Source organism: Vicugna pacos, chromosome 12, assembly GCF_048564905.1.
Source record: "Vicugna pacos chromosome 12, VicPac4, whole genome shotgun sequence".
Lineage (NCBI taxonomy): Eukaryota > Metazoa > Chordata > Mammalia > Artiodactyla > Camelidae > Vicugna > Vicugna pacos.
Genome location: NC_132998.1, coordinates 55,340,024 through 55,366,957, shown reverse-complemented (window position 1 = coordinate 55,366,957; position 26,934 = coordinate 55,340,024).

Here is a 26,934-nt window from a genome sequence, read left to right as displayed (position 1 = left end):
ATTTTTCTGTCTCTTTCTGGCTTACTTCACCTAGAATGACTTTCTCCAGGGACATCCATGTTCCTGCAAATGGCGTTATGTTGTCATTTTTATGGCTGAATATTATTCCATTGTATAAACATACCACATCTTCTTTATCCGGTCATCTGTTGATGAACATTTAGGCACTTCCCATGTCTTGGCTATTGTAAATAGTGCTGCTGTGAACATTGGGGTGCAGGTGTCTTTTTGAAGTCCTTTATTCGAGGCCTCACGGTCCTGCTCTCTGCCCTTCAGGCCCTTGATTATCATAGGAAGTGCCCTTTGGCTATGTGTTCAGTTTCCTTTGTAGTCTGTCTGTCCAGGAATTAGATCCCAGGCCTGCTTTTCAGCATACTCCGCTGGGCAGCTGCAGGAGGTGGAGGGGAGTATCCTTAATGTGGCCACAGAGGCACCACGGCTCTGCCTTGTGTGATCTGGGCCAAGTATCAGATTCGCAAGGTTTCCTGAGACATTAAGAAAAGCTGGCCCAGTCTACAATCTATATGATTACTGTCATCCTAGGCTGTTTCAGTGTCACAGCCACCACATAGCTCGGTGTCCCACTGTCCACCTGTGCCTTGTCCCGGTCAGCCGCGGGTGAAGATCTGAGCAGGTGTGATGCTGCCAGATCCCAGGGGCCACTGATTGTTTTCAAATGTGAACCTAACAGGCTGTTTCCGGTACCCAGTGTCTTCATTTGGGTTTCCCCCAAGGTTTACTTATGTGTGGATAGTTTATTTGAGAAAGTGATTCAGAAAGGAGGAGTGAGGATCAAGGGAAAGGAAAATTGGACAGAAGAGAAACCAATACAAGAAGGCATCCTCCTTTCTGCCACCTATAAGGTGGACTAGTTGATCCTAAAGTAGCTTCTAAAAGACTCTGGATTCAGTTTTAGAAACATCTGTCCAAGAAAAGAAAGGGGGGTATCTCTCCATCAAGAATTATCCCCCGAGTGCTAGCTGCCCTGAACTTTCATTTTTCATGTTAGTGGGTGCTGAGTGGGTGTCTCCCAGGCACCGGGAGACAGGAAGTGAGAAATGCATATGGCACCCAAGATGGGGCACTGTTAAGGTGCACATTCATAAAACTGGTGGAAGCCTTCAGGGCCTTGCCCACCCCACCCCCTGCCCCAAGCAGTGGCTGGAATAAAAGACGAGGCCAAGAAGATGGGAAATGGTGCCAGAGAAGTAGCCAATCTGTAAAGAGCTTGGCAAAGTGCCTGGTACAAAGTCAGAGCACAATTTAAAAGGCGGTTATGATTTTGTAGCCCTGGTAGCTTGCATTTACTAAATAATGGATGAATGGAAGGAAAGAACAGTGTCTGGCCTTTAGTAAGGGGGCCCCGTGCATATTTAAATGGTGGAGCTCACCTGCTAAGAGAATGTGAGCTCAGACCTCTGAGAGGTCTCTGTCCATCTTTTGCAAAGATGTCCGTGCTGGGCTGACAGGACTTGAAACTGTCATTCTTGAGAAGAGATTTCGGCCTGTGGCCTCTGAGGACTTCACAGTGATGGGGAATAGCACGGCAGGGGGACAATTCTCAAAGGAGCAACCTGAATAAACTCAAGTGGCCTGGGGCGGTCAGCCTAGTGATTCTGCTCAAGACTCTGAGCCTCCACTGGCTGGGTTTGAACTCAGATTCCATCACTTATTAAAATGTGTGTGGGGGACATCTGCTTCCGGGAAGGTTGTATAGACAGACTTTCCCCCACTTGTCCTATAAAGCTCAATTAAAAACCCTGGACATTAAATAGAAACAAAAGTCAGAAGATTCTGGAAGGTGGAAAAAGAAGACAGTCTGGATGGGGACTTTGGGAATGATGGGGGGGTGGTTCCCTGGGAAGTATTGATCCAGATTCTTGAACCCAGTGAAAAGTCCCTTCAAGAATAAAGAGGAAACCAAGATGTCCTCAAACGAAGGAAAGCAAAGAGAATTTATCACTAGCAGATTCACCCTAAAAGAATGAATAAAGAAAGTTCACCCAACAGTGTTTAAGGAGGGGTTAGGGGTTGGAGGGAAGTGGGTGTCATTTAAAAGGGCAACACAAGGGACTCTTGTGATGATGGAAATGTCCTGTGTTCTTTTTTTTTTAATTTTGTTTGTGGGGTATTGTTTTTGTTTTTGTTTTCTGAGGAGGTAATTTGGTTTATTTATCATTGGAAGAAACTGGATAAAGGGTATTAGGGTCTCTCTGCTGTATTTCTTAGGGCTGCATGTGAAACTCCAATTGTCTCAAAATAAAAAGTTTAATTAAAAACGAGAGGCCCTCAGCAAATTGCTCACTTCTCTCAGCCTCAGGTTTTCCCATCTGTAAAATGGGAAGTCATTTTTTTCCCATTTGGGGAATCATAGGAGGATCCCCAAATGTAAAATGGAATTATCAGAGCATTGTGGTAGGTAAATTAAATAAAACAAGACAATTCCCCAGAACAGCCCCTGACATGTAGTAATTTCTTATTATGTGTTACTGATAATTACTTCTACTACTAAAAAGGACCACTTTGTACCAGACAGCAGCCAAGACTCACATGGTTCTCTCACTGAACCCCTACTACCATCGGGGAGGCAGATGCTATCAGGATGGCCATTCCACAGATGAGAAGACTGGAGCTTCAACAAGTTGCCCAAGGTCACACGGCTGAGAAGAGGCACACAGAGGGTTTGAACCCAGGCCTCCCTGCTCCTTCTGCGCAGGTTCTGAGCCACTTGGCCACATAGCCCAGATGTTGGTTCTTCCTCCAGGAAGAAGTTATTTTTGTTATTTGTCCTTCTTCCCTTCACTGGATTAATGATTGCAAAGATCCCTGGAGTTTGCCATTGACAGGGAGAGGCTGTGCCCCACACCCCTGTCCCGTCCCACCAGCTGGCCAGAAATCCCAAGTTTGGAGGAGATCGGGGCAATTTGAAAGTGGGCAGACAAGCAGGCAGGCTGGGGTCCCAGAGCCTATGACAAGGGATATGAAAAGAGCTAGAGAATTTTGCTAAGGTTATGAGAGGTCCCCTAGGGGCTCACCAGGTGTGAGCCGGAAAGAGACCAGCGCTTAAACCCACATCCCCCTGCTTGCTGATCCTGTGACCTCTCTGAGTCCCCGTGACTTCACAGGGAAACAGGGCCTGCGTTGGCACCTGGGGGTGGCGTGGGGGTGGGGCTCTGAATATCAGAGGAGGTTCCATCAGTAAGCACATGGCACTATCGCTGGTATACAGTCGGCTCTTAATAAATGTTCTCTCCTGCTCTCCTCACTGGTGGCTGATTTAAGAGGTGTGATCCTCACTGCAGGGCTCAGTATAAAGTAGTAGGGGAGGAGGGATGAGCTGGGCTGTCCAGAGGGGTCCCTTCCCTCAGGTTTCAGGGCAGGGGGCTCCAGGTCTTTTTAATACAGTCAACCGTTCAGCTCAGGAAACGAGGATTTAGTGACAACAACAATAATAGTAAAAATAGCCACCTAGGCAGACACTTAGCGATATTAGCAGGCTAGTTTATCAGCAGAACACCCAGCAGGCATTAACTAATTAAAACTCCTCCAAGGCAAGCCATTATTGATTTGTGAGGAAAGATAAAAAGACCGCCAGTGGAGGTACTTAGGTCCAGCCAGCCTGAGCAATGAGTTAGTCTGAGCCACTTTGTTTAATGATGGCTCCATTCTCAGGTGCTGGGGGCACTGCCCTGGGGGCCTGGGAGGCTGAGACTCCTGGATGGCCTTGGACCCTCTGCACCATAAATTGTCTTCAACCACAGAGAGAAGACGGCCAACCTTGTCCTCCAGGGAAGGGGGAGAGAGGAGGTGGCGTGGGCCAAACCATGGTGACAGTAACACTACCTACACAGTAACACACGAGCACTGATTACATGGCAGGCAGTGCCTTAGGCATTTACTTAGGTTATCTCATTTAATCTGAACAGCCCCAAGAAGTAAATGTCATTATACCTGCTTTACAGATGGAGAAACTGAAGTTCGGAGGATGAACTAATTTCCCCGAGGCCCCAGAGCTGGTGAAGGAAGAGCCGTATCTCAGGATTTCTGGAGGGTCTTGCACAGACATGCTCTCCTTTGATCCTAAGGACAAACCTCTGTGCTGGGGCCTCAATCTCCTCCTACAGATGGAGAAACCGAGGCCCACAAGGAGAAGGGCATTACTTATAAGGGCTGGGGCCAGGTCGCAATGCAGGACTGTCTGATTCCAAGCCCACTTTCCTTTCTCCCTGTGGACCCTGAGACAGACAGAAAGAGGAGCTCTGGTTCCCAGAGGAAGTTTTCAACGTTGAATTTGGTGTGGAGAGTTGGTGACCAATGCTGTGGACGCTGGTACTGGGGCCAAACACAGATTCAGTTCCCCAGTGGGCCTGGGTGCCCTGGTCTCCTCCTCTGTGTCTGTGTCTGTGTCCAGGGAATTCTAGAAGAGTCATTCCAAGTCCACCACCTGCCTTCACATTCTTTCTCCACCCTGCGCAGTCGGTCGGGCAGGGAAACAAGCGCTCAGGCCCAGGCAAGGGGCTGGTCCACCCCTGAGCGCAGGCCATCTGACGCCTGTCCACGGCCCAGGCAGGATGAAACCCAGACCCACACGGCCAGCACCCTGGGACCCACGGCCCGAGAGAAGGAGATAGAAAAAAACAGGCTGCCAACCTCCTGTCATTTCGTGCTGTGTTAGGCACTTTCATTTAATTCACTCTCACAACACAGCCAGCATGAGATTACCGCCCGTGTCCCCACTGCGTAGAGGAGGCAGCCGACCACCCGGGGACACACAGCTGGCAGGTCAGGGAAGCAGGCTTTGGACTCAGTCTTACCTCCTCCGGAACCCACATGCTTACCTGCGGCATTGGCCCACCTGCCCTGGAAACAGAGGGTGCGGCGTTTACTGCTAATAATAAAAGCTAACATTTCAAAAGGCCTATTCTATGCAGTGCATGGCCCTTTTCTGTAATCCCAACAACAAGCTTATGCAGGAGGTGTTACTGTGCCCTTTTCCCGGACGAAAACTTCAAGGCAAAAAGGTGTATAGCGTTCACCATGAGCCTGGCAGCAGGATTTGGGACTCAAGTCTGTCTGACTCCAAACCCCAGCTCTGACCCACTCTGCCGGTACCTGTTTTGTCTTGGTTCCTGACACGCGGAGTCTCCGGCTATTACCTGTCTGTGGCCTTCCAGCTTCTGTCCTGCTGTTCCTGGCTTCAAAATCGAGTTTCCCCATTTGAAGCTGAGTGTCATCTCATAGCACAACAGTCAAATGGCCTGGGGATTAGTGTTTATAAAAGCCTCCCCAGGGGACTCTGATGTGCAGCCCAAGTCGGGAACCACGGGCCGAAGGAAAAGACACAGAATCTGCATCTTAACGTTAGAACAATCTCACAGGATCCCCTGATTTAGTGCCCTGTCTTCACCTATTTCACAGATGAGTGAGGAAACTGAGGCTCAGAAAGCTGCAGTGATGTTCGAAAGGGGCAAGCAAGTCAGACTTGGGGTGAGGCTGGGACCAGCTCTGTAGTTCTAGAACAGGGCTCCTTCCTCGCTGCCACCTGGCCCCATGGCCACAGCCTTGAACATGGGCTGTGCTCCTTCTGGGCAACTCTGTCTGGTCACGGGTCCCTCCTCCCATGGCCTGTCCTCCCCTGGACCACTTCCTTCTGGATGTCTTGGTTATATCACAAGTCAGGGCCTCCAAAGACTCCATAATGAAGTGTTGTGGAAGTTATGGCAAACAGAGGCACAGAGAGGGAGAGTCATCGCAGGGGGAGCCCTACTGTCCCCCAAACACACTAGCATTTGCCACCTGCCAGCCCTTGCAGGTACCTTGAAGTGAGAGAAAGGAGGAAGGCAGATGGGGCTGAAATAGCACCCTTATTACTGATGGAACAGGGCGTGGAGGGTGTGGCTTAGATCCCGGGGCCACATGGGATGCTGTCCCCTTCCCCGCGTCCCTCTAGGGCAGGGCTCCCCGTGGAAGGGCTCATGTCCCCATGTTCCCAAGAGACTGGGGAGAGGAGGGGCTGGGCTGCACAGACCCACCGGTCCACAGGTGTGAGGGGCAGCTGGCGGCGGGGGGATGGGCACTGGTCCGTGTCCCCCGCATGGAAGGCAATGGCAGGAGTGAGGTGATACTTGGGTGTCCTTCATTAACGGTTTCCAAGTGGGTGCTTCATAAACATCTGTGCGGTGAAAGAGCATGTCTGCAAATCGGGAGGGTGATGCTTGCTCTCCCAGGTCAGATTCCATGAGGTTGAACCAATTCTGCTAAAATATGCTGCCCTACAGACACTTTATCAGGAAAGTTTGACCTGCGTTCTGGTCCTAGTTGGGCTGTGTAAGTGACCTCAGACATGCCACCTCTCTGGACCTCTGCCCCCTCATCTGCAGAATGAAAAGAATCATAAAACACGGTCCTGTGATGATGGATGTAATTAACTTGATTGTGGTAATCTTTTCACAATGTGTATATATATTAAATAATCATGTTGTAAACCTTAAAAAAATAATAAAACACTGTCCCAAGGATGCAGTGAACAAATAGCCGGGAACATGCTGCAATATTCAGGAAAAGTTCGGGGCTATGCTAGGGTTCAGGGCTCTGTTGTTTCCCGCTCCGTGCTGGTGTAATGGCAGCGTCTGGCCGCCTTCCCCTCCCTGGGGCCAGAGGGCTCAGCCGGAGCGAGCCCTGGGATGCTCTGGCCCCAGCCCACCCAGCCATACCCCTCCTCCCAGCTGTGACAGCACCACTTTATAAAGCCGGCAGGCGCTCTCCACCAGAGCAACGCCCCAGGCACAGGTTTTCATCTTGCAGCCATAAAGTGGGATCAGGGAAGAATTTACAATCGAGGCTATAAAGTAATAACAGCAAAGAGGCTATTTCATTGGGTTCAGGTGGAGGTGAGCGAGGGGTTCAGAAGTTCAAGACTTCCAGGTATTTCCTGGCGGCTGATAACCCTCCCGGGACGCTGAAACCAGCTGGTGTCCCAGCCGCAGAGGCTTCTCGAAGACCAGATAAGGGGGGCCATTGTTCACGGTTCTCAGCGTGGAATGATGGACACCTGTCGGTGCAGGTGGTGCCCCAAGACAGGCGCTGGGGGTGGGATGCCATCTTCTTGGGCCCTCACCTGTCTGCCACCCTGCGAGGACTCCTCTCTAGCTCCTGCCTTACTCTGAGCAGGTAAAGGAAGGGGCAGAGCACGGCCAGAGAAGTCAATCATGCCCTGCCACGGGGGGTCTGACAGGCCTGGGTTCATGTCCTGTCTCCCACTCATGGCTGTGTCACCTTGGGCAAGTTCCTCCACCTCTCTGGGCTGGATTCCTCATCTTTCCACGGAGAAGGCAACGCCTCCTGTAACTGAGATTATAGCCTGGCACACTGTTGGGTAATGAAAGAAGCTTTTTGGTTTTTCCCTTTACCATCCTTCTCTTCCCTCCTGTGGGGCCCTCCACCTTCCCAGGACTCAGTAACCCCTATCTGGGGTTACTCAAGTTTTAAAAGACAGAGTTGAGTGTCAATGGCAAGACAGATTTGGTGGCATGGTCAGCATAGCCAGACACATTACCCATAGTGTTCAAAACTTCTTTATTGTCACAAGAGTCCAGCAGTATTTTTGGGACCCTTTAGGTCAGTGGTTAGCAAGTGATGGCCTGTTGGAGAAATCCGGCCCCCTGCCTGTTTTTGTAAATTATTTAAATTATAAGTTTTATTGGAACACAGCCACGCCCATTCATTTACATATTGTCTCTGGCTACTTTTGAGCTACAAGGGCAGAGTTAAGTAGTTGCTACAGAGACCAAAAGGCTTTGAAAGCCTAAAATATTTACTCCCTGGCTCTTTACAGAACACATTTGCCACCCCTGCTCCGGCAGCTGGGGGGTCTGAAACTGGGGGTTGTGCTCAAATCCATGGCCCACCCTTTATTTTATAGGAGAGGAAGCTGAAGTTCTGAGACTTACACCCACCACACGATGGTGAGATGGCTTCTCAGGGTCAGGGTACAACGTGGTGAGCTCAGTATGGTTCTGTTCTCATCCAGTGGTCCCACCAGTGGCGGTGGCCATTGCCCGCCAGACCCATGGCTGTTCCATCATGTGTAAAATGCTCTGTAGCTGGAAGCAGATTCCAAACCTCTGTTCCCTCAGTCCTCAAGCAACTCTCCTGGCAAGTATTTGTGTCAATAAAAGTGAAACGAATGAATGGACAAATTTATTTTATTTTAGAGGGATCTTTGAAGTTCCCATGACCAGCATTGGCAGGTTCCAAACTCAGAGCAATGCCCCCTGCTCCCTCCTGGCTTCTCCATCAAGCTCAGAGCCTTCAGCGTCCCTCTGTACTGGAGACACAGGCCAGGGCCAGCTGAGCACATGAAGGTGATGGGGCTGGGCACCCCAGCCTGTGATCTAATCCATCACCCCAAGCTCTCTGTCCAGGATTCTCCCCTGTTATGTTGTGGACCCATCAGGCCTACACTGGCTTTACCCGCTCATCATGCACCAAAACGCAGAGTTTTACAGAACCTCTTAAGGATACTCTGCTGAGTGAGTTATTTGAAAGAGTGTTCTCCTGTCATAAAATAAGTTGTGTCGGTGGCGTCCCAGCGCTGGCTGATTGAATCTGGAGCTTTGGCTGGTACACGTGCACCCTCTCTCCTCCCACACCCACCAAACTTAGGAGGCAGCTCATCCCTGGGGGGTGGGGTGGCACTTGAAGGTCTCCCAGATTCCCTGAGCAAAGGGGTCCAAGACAGCTGGAGTGAGCACCGTTTCTCTGGACTCCCTCTGGAGAGCGGAGGTTGCCGCATGGGGCAGAAGAGAGGGCAAAGGCTATGGAGCTTGAAGGACCCAGGTTTGAATTCTGAATTGATCACTTGCTGTGTGGTTTTGAGCCTCTTCTAAGACCTCTGGGCATCCATTTCTTTGTCCATAAATGAGGACAATGACGATTCCCCCATTGACTCAACTAATGTGTACAAGAGTTTCTTCCAGATGCCAGCAGCTGCTATGTGGATTAAATGCAGTAGTTCCCAGGAGGATTTGGGTCCAGAAAGTACCCATTTGAAAGCTATTTGTATTCTTGCTCTTGTTCTTGTCTTCAGTCCTGGCTTCTTGACCTTTCCCTTCTCTGGGGCCGTAGAAAAGACCTATTTGTACAGAATCTGAGATGGGAGTGCAGGAGAAAGGTGCGATGGACAGGAGTCTAGAGCCCCTGCCCTGAGAGGAACCGGGGCTGATGAACTGGGGAAGATGAGGCTTGCGTGGACACAATCCCTTCAGCCAGTGTGCTGGAGGGGGCATGGAAAAAGGCAGAGACGGGACACAGAATGGTGGCCAACACAATGGCCTGGATACCAAGCTCCCATCTGCCATCTGGGGTCTGTGCACTTTGTGTGGCTGATTGACCGGGGTCACATCCGTGTACGTGCACCGGGGATAGTCACAGACTCCTAGTTCATGGGCTGCTGTCGAGGCTATCCGAATGGATCCTGGCATGTGGGAGGGATTCCCAGGTGTGGGTGTTATTACTCTAGGGGCTTCAAGGGCAGAGCTTTGTGCAGAGGGCAGGGAAGCACAGTGGTTAGCTACATGGACATCGTTGGCCTTTGGGTCAGACTGTCAGGGTTTGAGTCCTTGATCTGTCCCTCGGCAGCTGGATAAGCAGGGAAAGGTAACGTTTACATCTCCAAAACCAGATTCCTCAGCCATAGAAGAGGTGCATGCTGACTTCATAGACTACTGGAGAGATTTCGGAAAATACTTAGCACAGAGCCTGGCACATAGTAGGTGTTCTATAAATGGTAGCCATGATTATTGCTCATACTAATAGATGAGTGGGTTGGGAGGTGAATTTCAGTTCAGTTCAATGAAGAGCTCTGGATGGAATTCCACTTCTAACAGTTGTGGTTAGGTTGCCTCGTCAGGTCATGAGTACCCTGTGAATGGCAGCATTCAAGCAGGGGCTAGGGATCACTTGTCAGGATGGAATGGAAGAAATCCATTAGGGAGGGGAGGCTGTGTTAGATCATACCCAAAGTACATTCCAGCTGGAAGAGGAGCCTCTTTATTAAGGCACATTGGCTTGTTTGACCATAGAGATCACCTTGGGATGGTATTTTCCCTAACTGTGTGAGGGAAAATATTAACAGGTATCCCGAAAAAATGTTCTAGTCAAGTAAGTTTAGAAAGGGCTGCATACTATGACCCACTTTAAAAAGTCACATGCATGTCAGCAAATTCAAGGCTCTGAGAAGTCCTGCAAAAACAAAAAGCTTTTATTTTGTTTGGTTTTTAAGTAGAGTCACTCCCTCTTCAGATATTGCAGGGCAACTGTGTTCAATAAAACATACTCTAAAAACATGGATCTAGGAGAATTCGCCTCTCTTAGGCAGGACCCACATCTCCAAGTTGAGGTTAGATGGCTTACTGAAGTTGGTGGTCCATCTCACCCTGAAACCCAGACCCTCTCAGAAGCTCCTGGGCCAGTGAGCTTTCCTCTCCAATACCCTGTCATCCCCAAGAAGACTTGTACTTGTAAACTGTCAGATCAGCTCTGATCTGGCTTCTATTACTGGTTCCTATGAAAGATGGTGAACCCGGGATACAGAGGAAGTGTCCTTCTGGTTGTCCTTGCCCCTTAAAAAGGCATTCAGCTGCATGGGGTGGAGTTCAGCTCCCTGCTGTCACTTCTGCACTGGTTTTTTCAGAGGCTTCCTACCCCTTCTGATTGCTCTGAGCCCCCAGGGCAGGTCATCTCCCCATCTCAAATCCCCCTGTGTGCACATAGCCAATGGTAGTGAAGAAATTATGAGACCCATGTAGGAAATTGCTCATGATCTGACTCCCCTCCTGGAAAGCAAACTTGGAGAGTGTGTCCGTCTTGTTTGCTGCTGAATCCCCTGCACAGAGTAGGTGCTCTGTGAACGCTGCTAAATGAATGAACATCTCCATGCCTGATGGTCATCTGAAAGTTGAAACTGAACTTTGCTTTAGGGCCATAAGTGCAATTTCAGAGATCACATGCTGGATAGTAAGACAACTTTGTCCTAAGCTTGATTGCATCAAGGAACGTTCAAGAAATGTTCAAGGAAGGACCCAAGCCCGGAGAATCAGAGGGCCTGGGATTCCACACCCACGTGCTTCTCGACTCTGTTCCGTCTAGGTCAGCTGCTGCTTTCCCACGCCTTCCTTTCTGCCTCTGGGATTTTGTTCATGCTGTTCCCCCACTTCTCTCTGTCTCTGTCTCCATCTCGTGTCTGTGTCTCTTTCTTTCGGCATTCTTAGGAATCCACCCCATTGACGTAAAACCTTTCCAGACCCCTCAAAGCATACACTCATCCTCATCCTTTCCTGAACTCCTTTGGCAGAATTAATTTCACCACACTTTTAGGCCCTTACCTTGAGATTTAACCATTTCATTGCCCATTTCCCCAACCAGATGCCACCTTTCCTGAAGGCCATGTGTCACACCTAGTTCAGAGTACAGCACAGGACCGAGGACACTGGAGCTGAGCATGGTCATTCTCAGGACTGCTGATGGAATGCTTGCTGTGTGCTAGGGATGTGCCAAGTGGCCTCACGCATCACCTGCTCCAGCCAGCGGTTCTCTTACCACTGCATCTTAGAGATGAGGACACTGGGGATGACAGAAGCTCACATGGTTCGTAGAGCTGGGACACAGCCCAGGACTTCTGGAGTCTGGAAACTTAACTCCTCATGCTCAATGAGTTTAAATCCACAGGGACTAGAGGGATGAGGCCTGACCTCTAGTTTCTTCATTTCTCAGATGAAGTGGACCAAGGTCAGGGTCACTAAATGGAAAATGCATCTATTGGAAAGAGTGAGGGCTTTGGAGAGAGATGGTTCTGGTTCCAGACTTGGCTGCATCGCTTATTGTCCTTTGGCCTAAAAACATGGTTCCTCTTCTGGAGAGCTAAGACCAACCCCTCAAGGCCACAGAGATGCTCTATGGGAGGCGTTGCACCCAGTGCCCGGCTCACGGGGAACACCTGACACGTGTTATTCTTCCTGCCCCCTCTCCTTTAATGCTTTAAGCACCTCTCAAATCTTTATCCGATTTTTTGATTATGATCATTGCAAATTTGAGGAGTTAAACAAATCTCTAACTCCTAGCATATGGCAAGCATCCCACAGTGGTTTGTGAATTGATCCAATTTATGTTCAGGAGAAATGTCTCGTGGGATTTCATCCGAACATAGGGTGATGGAGGCTGAGAGATCTAGGTTCAACTCCTGCCCTGAATCTCCCTTACACTGACTCTGTGCCCCAAGGCAATTCATCAGCCTCAGGGAGCCTCAGTTACCTGCACAGTGGAGGTAACAGAATGCATCCCTTTGGGTTATTTTTACCCTTTCTTTTCTCCTCCCAGCTTTATTGAGTTATAATTGACATATAACATTGTGTACGCTTGAGGTGTACAACCTGATAATTTGGCACGTATATTGCAAGATGATTGCCACAATAAGGTTAGTTACCACTTCCATCACCTCACGTAATTACCACCCTTTTTCTCATGGTGGGAACATTCAAGATTTACTCTTTTACTGAATTTCAGTTTGTAATACAGTATTGTTAACTATAGTCACCATGCTGTACATCAGATTCCTCAGAACTTATTTATCTTATAATTTGTACCCTTTGACCAATGTCTCCCCAATTCCTTCATCCCCAGCTCTTAGCAACCACCATTCTACTCTCTGTTTCTCTGAATTCGACTTTAGATTCCACCTATGAGTCAGAACATATGGTATTTGTCTTTCTCTGTCTGACTTACTTCTGTTAGCATTCACTGGGTTATTTTAAGACTTAAAGGAGACAATGTATATGATGTCACTTATGGCTAGAATCTGAAAAAAATGATACAAAGGAACTTATTTACAAAACAGAAGGAGACTCACAGACATAGAAAACAAACGTACAGTTACCAAAGGGGAAAGCGGATGGGGAGGATAAATTGGGAATTTGGGATTAACAGATACACACTGCCATGCAGAAAAAAGATAAACACGGCCCTACTGTATAGCACAGGGAACTATATTCAGTTATCTTGTAATAACCTATAATGGAAAAGAATCTGAAAAAGGATATATATATATAAAACTAAATCACTTTGCTATACATCTGAAACATAGTAAATCAACTATACTTCAATTAAAAATGACTTAAATGAGATAATGATGATAAAGTAATTTATATAATGCCTAGCACATACTAAGTGATAAAAGTAGTTTTGAAAATAATAGTTACTCTCATTTTCATGCTAATTAGTCAACGTGGAAGAAACCAATGTCCAAGAGGTCAGGCTATTTGCCCCTGATCACCCAGAAAAGTCTAGGAAGGGTAGACATCGGGAGCTGGGGCAGAGCTCAGTGGTACAGCGCATGCTTAGAATGCATGAGGTCCTGGTTTCAATCCCCAGTAACTCTATTAAAAAAAAAAAGTTGGCATCAAGTGCATTGTCCTTACTTGCATGTGCACTGCCCAGAGGCAAAAGGGAATGCCTCAGTGAGTGTTATTTATTCATTCAACAAACATTTTTCAAGTGCCTACTGTGCACCAGGCACCGTGGTGTGAGCTAGAGGCACACAGTCCACCAGGACTTAGTCCTTCCCTCAAGGGGCCTCCTGCATTCCCTGGCTCTGTTGCCGGAGGACCCCCGGACATCTTGTCTTCGTGGAGGGTGTCCTGTCCATGGCAGGAGGCCGTGGACTCTGGGGCCTGAATAGGGCTACCTGTCTGACCAAGCAAAGCCAGAGATGAGGCCAGGTTGTGGGCAGCGCCTCCCTGGGGCATCGCTCATTGAGTGACGCTGATGTGATACCCAAGGCTGTGGTACCTGAGAGGGATTATCCACTCCTCCCTTCTCATTCGACCGATGGGGACACTGAGATCCAGGGGTGTGGTGGCCACTGTCCAGATGCATCCAGCAGGTGAAGAGAGCTTGGGATGTGAACCCAGAACCTTCCTTTTGCTAGCTCAGGATCCTCTTTCCTCTGCCCAGGGCTGCACCTTCCCAGAGGGCTTTGGAAACACCCCGGAGAATGAGCCCAGCTGTGAGAGTGGTGACACAGAGAACAAAATCATTAAGTGGTTGCCTGCCACCCCCCCCCCCCATATCTGGGACTTGTGACCCTCCAGTCCCAAGTGAGCATCAAGGTGATGAAATCATCACACCTGTTCCCTGGAGAGCAGTGCGCTCCAAGCTCTGGGTCAGGTGGCTCAAGGAGGGAAGATTTCCTCGCCTGTGATGGAACAAACTCATTCTGGGTTTAACCTCACTGGAAGTGCTCGCGGGCAGCATTTCCCACCGCTGTGGAAGGGAATATGAGCCCATCTACAGAAAACAGTTTGCATCTGTGGGAGTTTGTGAGCTGTGGGCCCAGGAACTCTGTGGTTGAAGTCTGATCTTCGCTTGGGGTGTAAAATTCCAGTTTATCAGCCTCCCTTTGAAAAGGTCACAGAGGTGGGCATTTTCCTTGCTCTTCAAAAAGGTAAATGGGCAGAGCAAGTCTGATTGGGGGAAATTGGTTGGGAGATGCTGGCCCTCCCGTTAACCTGAAGAATCACAAAAAGCTTCTGTGGTACCCACGATGGGAGGCCTGCGGTGGAGGGTGGGGGATGGTTCTTAGCTTTTTTGGACCATAGACTCTTCTGGCTGTCTGGCGAAACTCCTGGCCCTTCCTCTGAATAATGCTCTTAAAACTGATGAAATAAAATATAGCTTTTAATGGAAATTAATTAAACTGAAATCCAGCCATCAAGATAGTAAAACATTTGTGATACTCTATTTTCTTTATTAATTCATTGGATATTTTGAGGCACCTGCAGGTCAGAGGTACTGCGAGTACACCACGCTGTAATTTGCTGTCTGCAGTCTTAATGGAAGGAAATGCTTCATCTTAGTTAGGGGTTCATGAAAATACAGGTGCACACGCCTACGGGATGTGGATGAATAATGAGAAAGTAGTCTGGGCCAAAGGCTCAAAACAGGTTGGTGTTTTGAATAAATTGATTGCAGTAAGGTTAAATGGAAAAGGACTAGATAATACCCTTGCTTGCTTTACGAGATCATTTTTTCTCACTCTTTTAAAAACTTTTTAACATGGTAAAATGTGTTAAATATGTATTTTGTAATAAAAATACCCTTTTTTTCAAGCTTAAGAGAGAATTTATACTTATTTTTCCATCTGTGAAGCCACAGCTAAGGTGTAAGTGTTTTGTTTAGTTCTCATGTCTGGGAATATATTATATCCTGGGGGTGGGGGTGGGGAGAGAACCCCCTATAAGGAAATGATCTCTTGAAGGCTAAATGCTCCCCCTGCCCACCCCCCAGGAGATGGTGTGGGTCAGAGGGAAGCCCTTTGGAGTCTGAAGCTCAACTATCTACTATGAGTGACCATAGATTTTGCTTGAGCCTCATTTTCCACAACCCGTACAGTGGGGATTATAACCCAAACCCCACGGAGATGTGATGTGGGTGAACGCAGCAGAGGCTAAATAAATATGAGTTCCCTTGAGGTCCTATAGCGGTGCACAACCTGTCTAGCTGTGTGTGATGGTCCTCAGTACCCTCTCCTTTATCTGCAAGGCTTTCCCCCCCAATTTTACTGGGGTACAATTGACACAAAAAAATTGTATGTATTTAAGGTGTACAACGTGATGGTTTGATACACATACAGATTGTGAAGTTATTTCTGTGGTTAAATTAGCATATCTATCCCTCACATAGCTTTTTTCTTTTTTCCTGTGTGGTAAGAACACTTAAGGTCTATTCTTTTAGCAAATTTCAAGAATACAATAGAGTATTATTAACTATAGTCGTCAAACTGCACACAACGTCCCCAGAACTGACTCATCTTAGAACTGAAAGCTTGTACCCTTTGACCAAGGTCTTTCCGATCTCCTCAACCTCCAGCCCCTGGTAATTATGGTTTTAGTCTCTGGTTTTATGAAACTAACTATGTTTTTTAAAATGGAGTTACTGGGGATTGAACCCAGGACCTCATGCATGCTAAGCACGCACTCTACCACTGAGTCCAACCTTTTTATATTTCATTTCACATGTAAGTGAGAGCATACAGAATTTGTCTTTCTCCATCTAGCTAGTTTCACTTAGCCTAATGTCCTCCAGGTTCATCCAGTTTGTTCCAAATGGCAGGTAATACTTCTTTTTCGTGGCTGAATAATATTCCATTATATATGTATATATGTGTGTGTATACATACATACACACACACACACACACAACACACCCCATATCTTCTTTATCCATTCATCTGTAGAGAGACACTTAGGTTGTCCCATCTCTTGGCTATTGTGAATGATGCTGCCATAAATATGGAGTGCAGGTATCTGTGTGAGATACTGATTTCATCATTTGGATATCTACCTGGTAGTTGGATTGCTGCATCACATGGTAGTTCTATTTTTAGTTTTTTGAGGGACTCTTCTAATGTTTTCCACAATGGTTATGCCCAATGTACATTCTTACCAATAGTGCACAAGGGTTCCCTTTTCCCCACACCCTTGCCAATGCTTATCTGTCGTCCTTTTGGTAATAGCCATCCTAGCAGGTGTGAGGTGATATCTCATTGTGGTTTTGATTTGTATTCCCTAATGATTAATGGTGTTAAGTAGCTCTTCATGTACTTGTGGATCATTTGTGTGTCATTTTGGAAAAATATCTTTTGAGAACATTTGTCCATGTTTTAAATGGGTTATTTGATTTGTTTTTGTTTTGGTTTTGGTATTGAGTTGTAAGAATTCCTTGTATATTTTGAATATTAACCCTTTATTGGATATATGGTTTGCAAATGTTTTCTCCCATTCTGCAGGTTGACTTTTAATTTTGTTGATGGTTTCCTTTGCCATACAGAAGCTTTTTAGTTTGATGTAATCCCATTTGTTTATTTTTGCTTTTGTTGCCTGTGCTTTTGGTGTCATACCCACCCCCCAAAAAAAATTACCATTGCCAAGACCAATGTCAAGGAGTTTTCCCGCTATATTTTCTTCTAGGAGTTTTATGGTTTCAGGACTTACACTTGTCTTTAATCTGTTTTGGGTTGATTTTTGTGAGTGGTGTAAGAGAAGAGTTCAACTTCACTCAAGTTTCCAAACACCATTTATTGAAGAGACTATCCTTTCCCCTTTGTGTGTTCTTGGCATCCTTGTCATAGATTAGTTGACCATATATGTGTGGATTTATTTCTGGGCTCTCTATTTTATTCCACTGGTCTAAATGTCTGTTTTTATACCAGTACTATGCTCTTTTGATTACCATAGCTTTGTGATATAGTTTGAAACCAAGAAGTGTGATGCCTCCAGCTTTGTTCTTCTTTCTCAAGATTTTTTTTTTTGGCTACTTGGGTCTTTTGTGGTTTTATATGAATTTTCGGATTTTTTTAAAATTTCTTTGAAATATGCCATTGGAATTTTGATAGAGATGACTGCAGGATTCCTGGTTATCCAAGGCTCTGGTAGTAGGTTGTATTTATTGGTGCTACATGATTCAACTGAGTAAGTCCTTACTGAGACTCTATGAGGAAATGTAGATGCGCCAAATTGGGAGCTCTGAATGTGGGGGTAGGGGAGTACAAAGACCGTAGAGAATGTTTTATTTACGTCTCCTGGAAACTTTTGAAGTTTTTAAATCTAAGCCTACAGTAGCTATGATGTTCTATGATGTACTATGTATTAGACATTCCAGGTGCCTCTCTGTGCCTCAGGGATAAGACACTATTAGTATTCCTATTGATAAAATAGGGATTTTATCAATAATAGTGTCTACCTTCTAGGGCTCTTAGGAGAATTCGATGAGTAATATTATAACATGTTTAGAATGGTACATAGTGCTGTATCAGAGCTTGCTAGGTAAGTATATAGTCACTTATCTGTGTAGCATTTTTGCAAAGTAGGTTTATGACTTCCAGTTGCCAGATGAGGAGACTGAAGCTTGCGCCTGAGATTGTGGATGTGATTTTAGGGAGAGAGACTCTGTGATCTCATTTTGATCAGTCAGGGGAGCCATCGCGAGTCTCAGAACCTGCAGGGTGTGTGGGGTTGTCTGGGCCACTGGGTGCTCGTCTGTGCCATACCTCTCTGCCCTCATCCAGTGTTCTCCCACCCCCACTCACCATGTCCACCATGCCAGCCTTCCTTTCATTCTTCAAAAATGCTCAAATGTTTTCCACTGCAGAGCCTCTGGATGTGCTGAACTGTACACTCGGTTCACTGCTCCTAGGTCTTCTCCGGCTGGCTTCTTCTGTTCACTTGGCTCTTGGCTCAGGTATCTAGGTCCCATGGAGGCTTTGCCTGGCCATCACAACTTAACTAGCCTCTCTCTCACTGCTCTCACACCACCCTTTTAAGATCTTATAGTTCTTCATAAATTACATTTATTTTTCTTTGCTTGGCTCTTATCTGTTTCTCCCCATCCAAATGTAAAATTTCAGTTCAGCAGAGAATTTGCTCATCACAGTTTTCCTACCTTCGACCGGTGCTTTGAATAGTGTAGATTCTCAAATATTTGCTAGTTGACTGAGCACTCCTCTCCTAAGGGGCTGTTACAGCTTCAGCTTCTATGCACATGTTGTCAGGGAGCTCATTCCTTCCTGAGCCCATCTGTTCTGCTGTCAGTGGCTTTGACTGTTAGACAGTTTCTTCTTTAACTGGATCAATTCTGCCCTCTTGGTATCCAGAGACTGTCTCTTCCTATCACCTTTGGAGGTGGATTTCAGTTGGTGACCTGATTTTTGGTTTGTCTAAAGATTCTCCCTTTCCTTCCTTTTTCCCTTTCCCATGGCCTCTCATTTAGGACATAACAATGGAAGTTGTCCCCTAGTATCTTCCAAAGGTATCTGCAGATGACTGTCTGCACACAGTTGAGTGCAATAAGTACCTGTCTTAACCAGAGGCATGTAGCAGAACAGAAAGTCTCTCAGTTTAACTTCAGCCCAAGAATGAGAAGAAAACGTAGATAAAAGATCGATATTTCTAGAGGCTTCTTGTGCCATTAGTAGATTTCCTGTGGGGGTGAAAATGTTCAGTGGTCAAAGTCTGAACACACTGAGTTTCACTGAGTTAAACTTTCCTGTAGATCCTGGTTTCCTTCCTAGAGATCTTGCCAGAAACTTTGAGATGCAGTGGGCTCTGTGATTCTCTATGAGGAAGTCACAGTTTATGAATTTCCCAAACCCATTCACCCCAGGAATATGTTCATTCCATACCCATGAACATCTCACAAACCATGGATGTCCAGGGCTTCTGATTTGGGAAATACTTTCCTAGATGTTTCTTGAGCTTTTCTAGCTAAGATTTCATGGTTCTGGAGAGTAACCTTCTGGGGACAGAACACTTTTTTCCTACAAAATCAACAAGGACAGGCCTGCTTTGCCCACACCTGATGAAGGACCAGGTACCTGGACGGAGCTTTAAAATTTTTCCTCTTTGCCCATCGCCGTGGGCAGCCATCTTCCTTCCTTGTCCTCTCTCATCATCCACTCCCCCAACCATGTTCTCAGTTTATGATCCCCTCCAAATAACATCTCAGGATTCTTGGGGAGATAAGGATCACCAGGTAATTGTTTGAAAGCTGTAAATGACTTAAATTGGTTAGGATTCTAATTACCATGAAATGGCTTTATTGCCTTTTGGTGATAATGGGGCTGTAACCTTCCTCCCCTGGGGAGTATGGGTCCCCACCCCGAGGGTCACACGGCGGTCAGAGCCCTGGCAGCTGGGAAAGAAGAGAGAGGCCTTCCTCTCCCAGCCTCCCAGCCCCATATTCTGGCAACACCTAGGAGCCTCCTGGACTGGGGGTGGCCACTGCATTGGGGCCTCGTTGGCAACTCCCCACCCTCTGTCACCCCATGGACTTCCTGGGGACCTTGGCAAGGCCCTGCCACTCTCTGCCACTTGTCTGCAAGGACTACTCTTCTGGACCACGTGGAGTCATGGAACCCAGTCCTGTTTATTTATTCTATTGCTCAGAAGTTTCCCATGGTTGTGGGGTACTGTTGGGAGAAGTCTATACATCACTAATTATAATGCTGGATTTATTCATTCATCTATCCCTCCATGATCAAATATTTATTGAGCATTTACCATATGCTTGGCAGTGTGCTAGAAAGGAAAACAGACTCAATGAATAAGGGGAGGAGTGTATACACACACACACACACACACACACACACCATTTATACATTCATAGTATAAAGAAAAGTATATATATGTTTAAATTTTGGTGTTGCAAATCTGAGTTGAAGTTGGACCTTTGCTGTGTGACACTGAGTAAGTCGCTTCCCCTTGGACACTCAAGTTGCATAGATCCTGGAACTGGGGTGAGAATGAAAGCCTTTGGCACACAGTAGGCCCTCAACTCCTGGGGGCCACGATTATCATAATAAAGGTACACAGTGCTGTGGGAGGGAAAAGGAGGAATCATGATAAAAGGTAATCTGTAACTCATCTTTGATACCTATCCATAAAGATACGCATGCAACAGCCACCAGCAGATTCAGAGCAATTCGAGGATGCTATTACTTCGAGGAGAGATCAAGGCCGAGGAGGAGTGGAGCCTTGAAGCCTGAGCAGAAATCCCATTCTCGGGGAGAGGGGAGGGCATTCCTAACCAAGGAAAATGCAGGGCAAAGGGCGTGAGATAGGAAGGTACTCGGTGTGTGTCAGGAGTCTCAAGTGACATGGAGTGGTTGGAACGTAGGGCTCGTGGAGGGCTGTAGGAAAGAGGTTGGAGAGATGCAAGGGGAAGAAGGGGCTTGGAGAAAACCTAGCTCTAAAGTTCTTTGCCTTGACCTTAAACTTCTCTCCCCCTAACTTCTGTGTTGGTCCTGATGCTGCCCTCTGGGGTACTGGCACAGCACGAGTCTTTCCTTTTCCTCCAGACAAGCCCTTCAAACATTGGAACGTGGGATCCCGGTCTGTGTCTCAAACATCCCTGGTTTTTTCACATGAGCCTCCGGAGACCTGGTTTCGAAAACCTGTCCCCCTATGCCTCCCAGATCTGTAGGTGAGTTTGTTTGCTGGAGTAGTTTAAAGCAAATCCCAAACATCATGTCTTTTTATCCATAAGATTTTAGTACACTTCCCTAACAAAAAAAGATATTAAAAAAAACCTGACCATGTTATTTTCACAATTAACACAATTAAAGAAAGTTTCAATATCCTCTATTACTCCATCCATATTCAGAGTTCCCTGAGATTTTATTATTTAAAACAAATTGGGATGCAAAAAAAAGATTCATACATATATATATATATTTATTATTATTATTTAAACTTTTTTTATTGAGTTATAGTCATTTTACAAAAGATTCATATATTGCATTGGCTTGTGGAATCTCCTAAATTTCTCTTACTCTGAAACTGTTCCTCCCCGCATCTTTTCCATGCTATAGATTTGCTGGAGAAACATAATCGCTTCTCCTGTTGACTCTCCCATAGTCTGAGTATGGTTGATTGCTTCATGGCATTTAATTTGTTCTATCTTTTATACTTCCTGAAATAGGTAGTTCAGTCTGGAGCATGACTGGAGTCAAGTTCAATTTTTTTTTGTTTTAAGGGACGAACAATTCACAGATGGTGTTGTGTACTCCCTACCGCCTTATGGCAGGATTCACACAATGGAGGACTGCTTCACTCTTAGTGACATGGAGGCCGATGGGTGTTCAGATGGTATTAGCCTAATCTTCCTAGAGATCAGCTCTTCTGAACAGAGTCCAGTTTGTCTATGAAGCACCGAGAAAGGAATGCACTGCTCCAGCTGTTGTTGGATTATAGAGGAGTATCACCTCCCTCAGTCTGTACCTCATACTTCTATTCATGCAGCCAAACGCTCCATTAACTCATTCCAGGGCTGCAGCACATTGCTAACTTCCACTGAGCTCACTTTGAATAAAGCACCCAAGCCTTTTTCTCATGGGCTATTGCTAAGCTGTCTCTCTTTCTTCATGAACTTTCCTGTTTATTTTCTTGGTCCGAAGTGAACCTCATATTTATACAGGTAAACTTCATATATCTTATACATATATAATATTTATCTATATACTATATTATTCAAAGTGAGTTTTCATTTTTCTCAGCCAACTCTTCAAGGTTCCTTTCCATTGTGATTTTGTCATTATAGGAAGGCTGATAAGAGAAGGGATGGCTGAGAGCCTTGATTTTCAGCTCCATCTCTTTATAGATGAAGAAAATGAAGTACAGAGAAATTTCCTTTCTTGAATTAAGTTGCTCATGGTCATGCTTGGTGGGGTAGACTGTTACCCTGGTGACCCCCAGTGAACCACACTTCCGGGTGTTCACTCTATTATGTAGTCCCCGCCCACAAAAGGGATTGGCCATGAGATTCTCTTTGGCCAATGAGACATTAGCAATGTTAGCAGAGGTGCCATGAGCACTTAGGTACTCCTCCAATGGCTGAGAGCACAGAGTGATGCAGTTAGAGAGAGACCCGGATAGCTGTCCACCACCTGCTGCTCCACGAGCAAGGACAGCACAGGGCCGACCTTCTTTGGAGCATCGGGAAGCTTCAGAGTCTTCTATTGAAATTCATTGGTTTAAATATAAACTCAAGTCTTCAACCTCAACTTCAAGCAAGTGAACTAACAAAGATCAAGACATGCTTTTGAGGGCCTGGAAGCAAAGACAGAGATCCCAGACGTGATAGCATGTTTTGAGCATGGCATGGGACACACAGGGTGATCTAAACCACACCAGATCCATTCTGTGGTCACAGTGCTGGAAGATCCTCACTAGGACTTTAGTATAAATAGCTGGACATCGCTCCTAGGAAGCGCATCCTGCCCTTGGGAGTTGGCTGAGTCTAAGTTTGCAGAGAAAGCTTCATTGAGTTCTCCTTCCAGGAGAAGGAGTTCTGTGAGTTCTGCCATCTGCAGCCCACCCTTTTGTTGTCTTCCTGCAACAATGCTTGGGTTGCAGAACCCACCCAGGTACTGGCTGAATAGGTGCCTGGATTGGGTAGATGCCTCCCGTCTAATAACCCCAAGGAAGATTTTGGGATCTAGCTTGGCAAAGAAGAAAAATGCAGCTCCCAACATCCTTATTCCTGTGTTCATGTGGCATTCCTTAGATTTGGGGGCAGATTCGGGTTTTACGGAGCCTGAGGTTTCTGCAGTTCAGAGACCTTTTCAAAGTAAGAGAATGTAACCTTACAAATATTAAATTCAGTCCTCCATCTCAGAAGAAGCCCGTGCAGAGGAGGAGCCCTGAAACTTAACCTTCATAGCTTTTCAGTAAATCCATCTCTACTCCCATTTATGCAACCATTTCTTTAGCCAGAGTGTTCTTTCTCCTACTTCTTTGCCTCTTAAACTCCTGCTCCTACTTCAAGGTCCATGTCAAATGTTCCCTCCTCTAGAAGTCTTCCCTGGCTTCTCTGGGCAGATTGAGTCACCTCAGTACAATGCTCCCACCTGGCTCCATTTAACCCATATCCTCCCAGATCTAATGTTCTGCTTAAATGTCTGTCCCCTTCTGTTGGACTGTCCACTCTTGAGGTTGGTGACTGTGTCTTCTTGGTTTTGCTTCTCTGGGACCCAGAGGAGGACTCTGTTTCTGGGGTGGATAAACCCTTGTTGAATCTTGGAGATTAGCTATTCCTTTTTCAGGCTGAAGGTCAACTAGTGGCTTCTTAAAGCTGGAACATGCCTGATGTGGAGGAGAAATACTGAAGATAAATTGTGGTCAGAGGTCTTCCTCTCCTGCGCGCGCACACAGACACACACACACACACACGCACATGTACATCCATAGACTCACAGCTTCTCAAGATGCCACACAGCAGGACTCTGCTATAAGAAGTAGAAAAGTCCTTTGGTTGAAGAGGTGAGTTCCTTCTGCTAGTTCACTTCATCTAACTCCAGATCAAGGAACCAATTAGCTGGAGTGACTCAGCCCTGAGGGGGACCATTCTGTTAGCCGTGACCCCAGAGAAAGATTAGTAAGTAATACCATTCATTTGGAACCTTCCTTTGAGGAGCCTGAGGCTCATGGTGAACACCCTTATTAACCCTGATCTCCACCTTTCCGGGGAAAAAGGTCAGGGCTTATTTGAACCAGTTTCCGACCAGGACCCTGAGGACCAGAGAGGAAGTGAGTCAGTGTCTCCTGGGAACTCAGGCGATGATTTGGACTCAGATCCTGGCTTTCTGAGGAACAAAGACTCTCAGAAGTGGAAGAGGCCCCAGGAACCATCTTGACGAATGTTATTTTACAGACAAGGAAGCTGAGTTGCAGACGGAGAGCAAATTGGTCACTGCCACGCCTGATGGGGATGGGACCAGAACTCAGGCTTCCTGAGTTCCTTTATACTATGAAAGTGTGAATAAAGAGCACCCAGAGACCTGCTATGGAAGAGGTTAAGTGTGACCTGCGATCCGGGAGGGGAGAAAGAGGGAGAGGCAGGTGACCTGCCACTCACCATCTCCATCTTTTGGGGCTTGTTATCTTTTAATCGAGTGCTTCTCCTCCCCTGTGTCCAAGAAAGACAATTTGTGTATTTGGTTGCTCTTGGCTCCCAGCCTGGTTTTCAGAGAAATCAGGGCAAAGGAGATAGAGTTATGGTTCTGGATTCAAAAGGCCTGCATTCAAGACTCAGCTCTGTGCTTTCTGACCTTGTCACCCTGGGAAGTCGCTGTCTAGGAACTTCCTAGGCATATACAGATTGTGTGTGTGCACATGCATACTCACATATAACAAATATTGAGTGCCTACTATTCAGCAGGCCCTGTTTTGTTCGCTGCTTTGGGAAGATAAGAGTGTACAAATCAAATCAGATCCATGAACCTCATGGAACTTGCATTCTACTGTTGGGAAATAGACAATAAATAAATGAATGCATAATATGTCAGGTGTTGATAAGTAGTATAAAAATTAAACAATAGGATAAGGGGAAGGGAATGACAGGATGTATGTGTGTGTGCTGTTTTAGATGGGATGTTCTGCTCTGAGGGTGGCTCTGTGACTTCTATTTGAGTGGAGACCTGGTGGGAGTGAGGGAGTGATCCAGGTAAGCAGCTAGAAAAGGATGCTTCAGGCAGAGTGACAGGAAGTGCAAAAGCCCTGGGGCACGATTGTATTTGGCACCTTGGAGCTGCAGAGGGTAGGAGGCCAGTGAAGCCGGATCAGGGAGTACTGGCGAAGTGGTGAGAGCCACAGAACCTTCCGTGTTGGCCACAGGGAAGATTTTGACTTTATTCCACATTAAACAGAGAAGAACTTGAGGGTCTGAGTCATGATCTGACTCACGTTCTCCCAGCGTCTCTCTGGCTGCAGAGTGCAGAATAGAGCCCAGGTGGGGCCAGGTAGTTGCAGGAGACAGTGGGGAGATGATCGTGGCCTGCATCAAGGAGGTAGACTTGGATGCTGGATTTGCTGCTTGGTTAGCAAAGATATCAAGAGACCTGGGAGGACTTAAGCCTGAGCATCTAGAAGAAAGGTGTTGCTGTGTGCTGAGAGGAGGAAGGCTGAGGAAGATGCAGGATGGGTGGGGAGGAAACAGAGTTTGGTTTGAGATGTGTCAAGTTGTAGATGACTATTCGACATTCAAGTGGAGGTAGTGAGAGAATTCAGGGAAGAAATCTTGATGAGATGTTCATCTGGGTGTAAGGTAGATTATAAATATGGCCACACACTCTGAAGCTCTTCCTGTCCAGTCAAGAGGAGGACTCTCTTTTTCCTACCCCTTGAATCTGGGCTGGCCTTGTGACTTGCTTTGATCAGTGGAGGCAGCGGAAGTGACAAATGAATTCTGAACCCAAATGACAAGAGCCCTTGTACCCTTGGAATCATGGCCACTCTGAGAAAGAATCGTGTAGCCCAGTCACCCTGTCATTTCAGCTAACAGCCTGCCAAACCCCAGCCTGTCTGTGAGGGAGGCCATCCTAGATGACCCAGAGGCCACCCTGACCACAGACACATGAGCAAGTCCAGCCAAGATTAGCCGAGTCAGCCCAGCCGAGACCAAGAGCCCAGTCAAGCCTGAGCCGTGAGCCGAAGAAACCATTGTGTCAGGCAACTAAGTTTTGGTGTGATTTGTTATGGAGTAAAAGTTAACGTGTGCAGAAACCATCATATTCTGATGATGTTTTTCTATATAAGGATCTCTTGATCATTTTCTTACTCAAATGAGATCATAATGCTGTTCTGAAGCTTGGCCTTTCCATTTAATGATGTGTCTAATGACAGTTTCCCGTGAGGTATATTTCAGTCTCTTTCATTATTTTTAACATCTGGATGAAGACACTATTCAATCAGGGTCTTATTTAGGTGGTTTCCAGTGTTTGGTGTCACAACGCCTCGGTGAACATTCTTATAGACAGTATTTACATACATGTGGATTTATCAGATAAGTTCTTGCCAATACAATCAGTGGGTCAAAGAGATGTGTATTTAGAATATTGGTAGCCATCAGGATATCTTCCAAAACTATTTACTAATTCATACTTCCTTATATATATGTGAGTGACTATTTCACCAACCCCTCACCAACACTTTAAAATATTTGTCAGTTTGAAAGTTAAGAAAATTGTCTTTCATTACTGTTTTATTTATGTTTTAAAATTATGGAGGAGGTTGAGACAATTTTCATCTGTTTTGCACCCTTTTGTATGTTTTTCCTGTGAATCTTTTTTCTGTTCTTTGCCTGTTTTCTATGGCTTGTTTAGCCTTTTAAAAAATTGAACCATCAAAGTTCAAGGAATCTGAAAGAAATGTTACTGTAATTCTAAACACTTTTCTAGATGCAGACTTTTTAATTTGAGTTCTAGAGGATTTGAAAAGCAATGAATAATAATTACCTAACTTCATAGTGTATTCTGAACGCAAAACACTTTGCTCGATCAGCTAATAGAATCTCACAGCTAACTTCTAAGGGTAGGTCCTCTTATCCTCA